This window comes from Panthera tigris, chromosome B1 (genome assembly GCF_018350195.1).
Source record: "Panthera tigris isolate Pti1 chromosome B1, P.tigris_Pti1_mat1.1, whole genome shotgun sequence".
In the NCBI taxonomy this organism is placed as follows: Eukaryota; Metazoa; Chordata; class Mammalia; order Carnivora; family Felidae; genus Panthera; species Panthera tigris.
The window spans coordinates 15,008,592-15,016,632 of record NC_056663.1 but is presented as its reverse complement, the minus strand read 5'-3'; the positions used below and the strand labels follow the sequence as shown (position 1 = coordinate 15,016,632).

General features: G+C 46.6%; 1 long non-coding RNA gene across 1 annotated transcript; it reads left to right on the top strand.

The window, feature by feature from the left end:
• Window positions 1-3,850: 3,850 nt before the first annotated feature.
• On the top strand, window positions 3,851-5,932 carry LOC122237836. Its single transcript, XR_006216486.1, has 3 exons — window positions 3,851-4,138; window positions 4,239-4,485; window positions 5,175-5,932. It is a non-coding gene; the product is annotated as an uncharacterized LOC122237836 (long non-coding RNA).
• The last annotated feature ends 2,109 nt before the right edge of the window (window positions 5,933-8,041 follow it).

Below are 8,041 nucleotides of genomic sequence, written 5' to 3'. Positions count from 1 at the left end.
AATGGCCATTTTTAGAAGTTACCACAAAACTTGAAGACTTCTTTTGGGGGGGCTGGGGAAGGGCAGGTTACAAGGGAAACAGACTCAGTCTTAGGGAGTTTTTTCAAAATACCCATACCTGGGCACCACGCTGGACTTGAGTGAATCACAATCCTGAGTGGATAGGGTCTCCTTGGGGGCCCAGCAGGGATCCTTTGAGAGAGTTTCTCCAGGAACCTAATTGATGCCACCCATTCACTGCTGAGAACAGTTGCTCTGGACGTTCTGGATGGTGACTGATAGTCCACAGGAAATAAGCTGTCGATTGGAAAGAAAATGTTACACTCAAAGACCAGGAGCAGAACATTTGGTCAAGTGGAAGATGAGGACCTCGTGACGAGCAGCTCGTTGATTTATCTGACACATATTCACGGAGGACTGAGTATGGGCCAGGCGCCGTGTTAGACTCTCTCTGCAGGTGCAAGGAAGACCAAGAGAGCCTCAGTCCTGGTCGTCCCAGAGCTCACTGTCACAGGAAGAGTGACGCCAGGAGGTGGAGTGGCTGCTGTGCTGTGCCACCTGCTCGCCCTGCGAACGAGGGACTCTGCTGCCGGGGCGGTGCTGTCACTCAGGCCACAGATGGGCTCTCCTCCAGAATTGCCTGAGCTGGAAAGCCCACTCCGCCCCGGCACCCTGCCCTCCTGGGGCGGCCTGCCTCCAGTGGCCGACAGCCGTGGGAGCGTCAGGAGACCAGACCACTCTGCAGGGTCACCCAGGTTGGGAGCTTCCTCGGGGGTCCGCCCAGGAACTGGCTGGAACCGTGTCACAGCTGCGAAAGGAGAAAAGACCAGGCATTCATAACCGGAGCCGGCCCGGCGCTCACAGCTGGGCCACGTTATTCTCCTGTTGGACATAAACAACTTCACAGAATAAAATCGAACAAGATGATGCAAGCCCTCTCCAGAGTTTCATTTGAGCATAAAGATGGTCACTGTGCCACTCAAACAGTAACAGATTTTCCCGTCACCCCTTCTTGGCCGGAATGAGTGGCTGCTACTCGATTACCAGTTACAACCTTGTCCTCATCCTACTCTTCCCTCGCCAGGGGTAAGATTTATGGAGACACCCATCACAGACAGGCTGCCATTTTGTTTTCTAGATTGCACTGGCAGCGTCCAATCTAGAGAGGACCTTCGGTCTTCTCCCACCCCACCTACCTGAAGCCCAAATGCTACCTGAGCTTCTTTCTAACACTCGTACTGAGGGGCCCGTGGTTCCCCACAGTGTGCGTCTCGCTCTCTGCAGTGAGTGATGGACTCGATCTGTGGAACTTCAGGTATGTTCCTGGTGGACTTCAGCTGAAGAGAATTGACACAGCCCAACCTCTCGTTGGCCAGCTCGTTTCTCTCCCTTCTTTTCTCATGGGGCCTGAGCCCAAGGGCATTCCCTCCAATATAGATCTTCATCTCAGAGTCTCCATCACAGGAAAACCTACCCAGGGACAAGAAATAACCCCTGACCCTGAGAAGGAAGTGTCGGAGCCAGGGGGACCCATAGAAGAGTGCCAGGGTCTGCAAGGCAGGCAAGCTTCTTGCAGTCCAGATCAGTGAAACCTGAAGATTGAGTAGTGAGTGGGTGCCATGATGGGGTGGTGGGGGAAGAAGAGGCTCAGAAATGATCTGGAGGCCGCAAGGAGCCCAACGAAAGGTTCTGGCTGGGACACTGGCAGGTGGGAATGGGAGGGAAAGGTGGGGACCAGGTCAGGAGGCACCTCACAAGCCCTAGGAAAGAGTTGGATCTGATTCAACTAATTTTGGCCAACGGAAGGATTGAAGTAGGGGAGTAACAGACTTGTATTCTGGGTTCAGAACAGAATTTGGTATTGAACCATTTCACATCAAACAAAAGATCATGGCATCTTTACATTAAGGACTAGGATAATGGTAACTCAGCACAAAATGACGGGTTCTTCAGAAGTCTTAAAAATACATTTGACTTTTTCTCTACCCGAGTGCAAGTGTATTATTTGTGAATGATACTTTGAAACCTACCAAGAGATCTGCAAGTGGGTTTGACCGTCAGAAGCAGTGACCACGTCGGCACTGAGGAGGAGGAATGGTCTTTTGGCATCACACCATTGCACCGGCACAGACACGCCATCCTGCCAGGCTCTGGGAGGTGGCATGATCAAAAGACCTTCCCAACTTCAGGGCCATTATAATCCAGCTGGGGGCACACAGTGTGTACATGGGAAAGGGAAGAAAAGCAAAGAACGCAAGAGTGTTCAAATGACTGGAGGGGCCAAGACAGGGCTTCCTGTGCAAAGGTAGACTTGAGACCATAATTGGAAGCAAAGATATGTGGTGGCCCCATCTGTAAACACGGGCATAAAGAATAGCACATGACAAACGTCCACTGTGGCACCTTCCCGTGATGGGTTTTAATGTTCTGTAGCCAAATCATGTTTGAAAATTTATATGTAATGTTAGTTCCCCTTCCCCCGCATACACTCATAGCATTCATGATAATAAACATGAAGTCTAAAGGCAGATGAATTACATATACTGTCTTGCAAATGTATCTTTGCCACTCCTGCTTTTAACATGCCTGGAATACTCTTCAGGCCACTCTGTCCTTACATTCATTAAAGGTCCAGCTTAAATCCTGATTGTAAGAATCCATCTGCCAGGGTTACCTGGGTGGCTCAGTTGGTTAGGCATCCATCTTTTGACTTTGGCTTGGGTCATGATCTCATGGTTCATGGGTTCGAGCCCCACATTGGGCTCCTCGAACCTGCTTGGGATTCTCCTTCTCTCCCTTTCTCTCTACCCTACCCCTACTTGTGCTCTCTCCCTCCCTCTCTCTTTCCCTCTCTCTATCTCTCTCTCTCTCTCTCTCCCAAAATAAATAAACTTGAAAACAAAAAAAAGAACCCGTCTGCCAGAATAGTACAACAGCAGGGCGCAGTCTCCTCTGAACCTGCATGATAACACAGCACTGGGTTTGTTCCTTGTCCACTGTGTGTGGTTTTCCTGGGTCTCATGGAATCATAATCCTCACAGATGCCATTGTGAGGGGAGAAGGCAGAATCTGTCCCCATTTTTCTAGCAGACCATGATGCTGGACCTCAGAGGTCAGATGAGTGAAGCCGGCTGCCGAACCCCACAGCTGGTGAGCAGGAGGGGTGGTTCTGGGACCCGGAGCTGCTCCGGGTGGGTATGCTCTCCCATGCTATTGCGAACATCGTGCAACCTGGTTGCATTGCTGCTTTTCCAGGTGTAAGGGTGACCTTGGGTTCTGAACCCCCTAGAAGACGATGATCATGTCTTTCACTTTGTGCTTCTAGAACCCCCTGGGATGCCGCGCCGCTAAGATGAAAGCAATGAACATTTGCTGCTTGAAATACCTGCTGTATCAAAATTGACATTCAAATGATATTACAGTACATGCAGGTGTATTTGTGTTTAACCTTTCTTCTGAGTTAGGTTCCTTCCTCAAACGGTGTGTTACTAATTTCTGAATTTAGAGAAGCAGTATTCAGGGCACTACTAAATTTAAACTTCATTCATTCAGCTAGCTTTGCAAAACCCAGTCTATCACAACAAAACAAAAATAGTCTACAACAATGGGCCCTAAATTTGAGAATGCATCCCCTTTAATGGACAGCCTTCGGTGGGGGGTAGTATTTTTTAAAGTCTATGACTTACATAGATTTACTACAAATTATGATACAGCTTAATCAAGCAGTACACACATTGACAGTCACTGGATTTCCAGGCACAGTAAGAACGGTCTCAAGATTCCCACTTAGGTTCTGAGGAAGAATGAGTTCATTGTGACAAATCATTTGGGACGAACGTTTAAGTTCTAAAGTAACGAGTAAGGAGAGCAAACCGAGCCTCCAGCTTATAATGGCTACACAGGGTTCCTTTGTCTCCCCTTCCGTATGGCTTCTACTCGGTGCCCAAACAACCCTTCCCTTTAATCCTAGTTTTTTCCCCTCTTAACTTTACCTTGTAATGGAGAAATTTTGGATTGCACTTTAGTGAGACCAGGAGAACATTTTTGCTCTGGAAAGCGAGAAGCACATCGAGCTGCAGCTTGAAAAATTAACAAGCCTTCTTATAAAGAGAAATCTGCAGTTTAGCACCCGTCCAAGGTGAGGTGGCCAGGAAGGAAGTATTAACACAGATGAGGCCTGCCCTTTACTATATTCTTAAACATTGTTCTGACCTTCAAATAATTTGTGCTTATTGAAGGAAAACTGGAACATACAGAGAACTAAAGGGTGTATATTCCTAGAGGCAAGACCTTCAAGCGTGGATCTGGAAGATACTATGCAACACCATGTCTCCCCAAAGTGAGAACTTGACTTTGTGGTCATTCGGTTCACCCTGACCCAAACCACACCCCAGGACAGGGCTCCAGTCCTGGTTTCTGAACCCTGGTGTCCAGAGGAAAACATTGCAAACATTTCTGCTGCAGACACCATCCCCAACACTGCAGGTAAACTAGAGCTTGGGAGACTTTTAGTGTTATGTCAAGCCAGGACAAGACTTTTTTTTTTTTTTCCAGCTAACCTGAGTATCTGGAAGTAATAGCAAGTAGTTTGTTAGTAGAACTCCCTGGTCAAGCTTTTAAACTACCCACAGTACAGCTACTAAATGAGTTAGCCATAGCTAGGGACACCGTTGTGGGAAGATAAGGAAAAGGTTATCAAGAAAGCAAAACCAAGGACTTGTTTTAAAAGCGTGTGAGGGGGAAAGGGGAGAGAAATGAGAACATTAAAATGAAAAATTAGCTGTAGTCAAAATCTCACAGATGGCAGAAAGGGAAGGAGCAGGAGATCGGGGGAAGAAATGATAAGAAACAGAAAGAAAAACGTGGCTAAGATCAGGAAAAAACTCAAAATCAAGACAGGAAATAAATTTTTCGTTAGACTTCTATGGAAAGTTTGCATAAACAATAGCTGTCTTTAGATTGAAGATACGGCTAAAAGGAAACATATTGTGGACGATGGTCATAAATACTCCCACCGCTTTGTGCAGAAACACAACCTTAGAGCCACGGAGACACGAGCAGACTACACGCTCACAGAGCAAGGTCTGTCCTTTCACACACAGCAGTGGCTTCCTCTGCCCCGCAGATTCAGTGGCTCTTGACCACCTCTCGTAACTCCTCTCCCTTCTTTGCAGGCACCAAGTAGGAACACCACAGCCCTGGGGTCACAGCCCTGGACCGGAGGGGCGGGCTCCCACAGCGTATTCGATCACCAGAAGGGACAAAAGCCGTCCACTCGGCTTTTCATCTCTTCACAGCTTTTTGACATTTCCAAAGCCACACCTTACTTGCTGGTTTTCTTTTGTGAGAGAGAAGACACACAGGCTGAGCACCACAGCCAGCGAGCACGTTTCCAGAAGGCTGCCTAGGTTCGAGGCGGGCGGGAGCAAAGTGCTCAACGTTTCTGAAATCCCTCTGGGCGTGTCACGTGGAGCCCACTGCTGGCACAGCCGAGCCTGCTGAAGCTCTCAGAGCTCTTCAGGGCCACTGAGGAAAAAAATGACCAGAGGAGGTAGCATAAAAGCGGCATAAATTGTTCAGCTGAGGTCATGGTCGTGGGCAGGAGTCTGAGGTCCTGACGTTAAGACAAAAATTGAGAACACGTGGTTGGGAAAGATGAATGTCGTACTTACTGTAAGGAAGGGAAAGAAGCCATATTTTGTCAGGGCCTGGGAGTGGAAAGGGGTGTTCAGAGGAGCACTTGTGAGAGAGAAGGTATTTGATCTGCACCTTGAGATGTGGTTACGATTTAGATATGCAGAGACCGGAAATGGAGAGAAGGAAGCAGGGGCCTACAAACACGTGGCCTGCCACCACTGAGCCAGCATACCACTTTCCCTCCAAGTATTGACCATGTGATACGAGCAGAAATACACATTAAATATTATTAGTATTGGCTTCTTCCCCCGTGCACCTTAAAATTTTTATAACAGTCCCATCAGACCAAATAAGACCGGTAAGTTTGTGATCGTCCCTGTTCTGTCACATTAAGTAAGCCACTTACCTAGGATAAGTGGAGAGAACTTTCCACCTTTTTTTTTTTTTTTTACTTCCATGTTCATCATCCACAATTACCTAATCAGTTTTGTAAAATTCAGTAGATGAAGTGCTCTCCATGTATACTGCAGTTGAACAATTGAGTAAATAATGTGTTGGGAGCGAGGTTTCTCACTGCTGGAGTAGGGGGTTACAGATAAGCAGGAGGCTACAGTGATCCAGCTAGTAACGGATTAGAGTTGGATACATCAATAGGAACCCACATTTAGCTTACCAGAGATACAGATGGTTGCAGATGGAAATATTTCTAGACACCCATATACACAGGTTAGCACACACACTTATATCTCCATACTCTGTCAGCTGAGAGGTCCTGGAAATAATGGTTCCCCCGCAGCAGTGGGAATGCCTACTACTAGATCTTGGTTTCTAATACCATCCAGTAAAAGAAACCAGAGCTCCCTGGAGAAGTGGCTGATTCCAAGTCTGGGGCAGTACATACGGAATAAGCCTAGAGCCTTACAGTGCCAGAAAGTTAGGAAGTGCCAGAAAGTTAGAAAGTTAGGAAACCAAGTAAACGATCAACGGCAATAATGGGGGTATGTCAAATGAGCCCACCGAAACAGCAATCAGTAGCATATGGTGGACACATTTGAGTAATAACATAAAGTAGTAATGGAGGGTAGCCCAAAGTATAAAGTAAATATCCATGCATCCATACTGATGGCAGTAGATGATTGAAGAAGTAAATTGGGGAAGAAGAGACAAATCTGTACGGAAGAGTCCCAAGCAATCTATTTAGATACTCTGCCCTCAGAGATGGAGTATTTAAGTCCTTGTTCCTTAAGTGTGAGCTGAGTATACTGACTTTCTTCCCAAGAGTACAGTGTGGAAGCTGAAAAGAATAACTTCGCATTGCAGACACCTGATGAACATCACCTCGAGCGAGGTGATCGATGTTAACGTCAACAGTGATAAGTCACATTGATGGTATTTACTCTTGATCCGGTATGAGGAGAATGGCACTTTCCCTCTGTGACCCCCTCATCCCAATCACACACAACTCCATCCTGACCGTGAGAAAAGCAGAGGACATACCCGAAGTGAGGGACCTTGTGCAAAATTCCTGATCCACACCCTTCACAACTGTCCAGGTCATCAAAAACAGAGGAAGTCTCAGAAACTCAGACCAGAGGAGACTAAAGACACACAGTGACTACATGTAATGTGGTATCCTGGTTGGGCTCCTGGAGCAGAAAAATGACTGTAGGGACAAACTGAGGGAATCTGAATCAAGTACTGCTTTAGTTAACAATAACATCAATATCGGTTCGTTAATTGCAAGCACTGTACCATATAATGTAAGATGTTAATGGTACGGGACACTGGGTACAGGGTACACAGGAACTCTTTGTATCACTGTCATAGTAATTCTGTAATTCTAAAGCTGTTCTAAGATGTTTGCGTTAAAAACACAGTGGAAGTGTTTTGCTCTCAGTAGGCTCTCTACAAAATATTCTGGCTGCTGAAATCTTTAGGGAAGCGAAAGCATTAGTAGATCTCCCAATTAATTGGCTAGAGCAAAAGTCAATTGTAAAAGATAATGTCTATCATACCCATTTGCCTGACTTCTGAGGCCAGCTGGTAGCCCCTACTCCACCCAATTTGGTCCCTTTTAAAGACTGAAGGAGACATGGGAGGACACTAACTGTAAAAATGGAATCTTCTGTTTCCAAGGCCATCGCTCTATCCCTGGGAATCCCGGTACCTTCTGCATCTGAATACTGATCTCTTGACATTCAACACAGAAGTCTTACAAACTGCTATCAAATAACATAGGAAGGGAAAAAGGAAAAAAACACAAAACCCTGTCATCTCCAATCCGTTTAGTATTTGTTAACCTGTCGCATGTCTTGTCAACAGTAACAGACAACAGGAAGCCACACTGGGCAGGACAGACCACTGATACCTTCACAATCTAACTGGATGGCGAGTGGGGATGTTA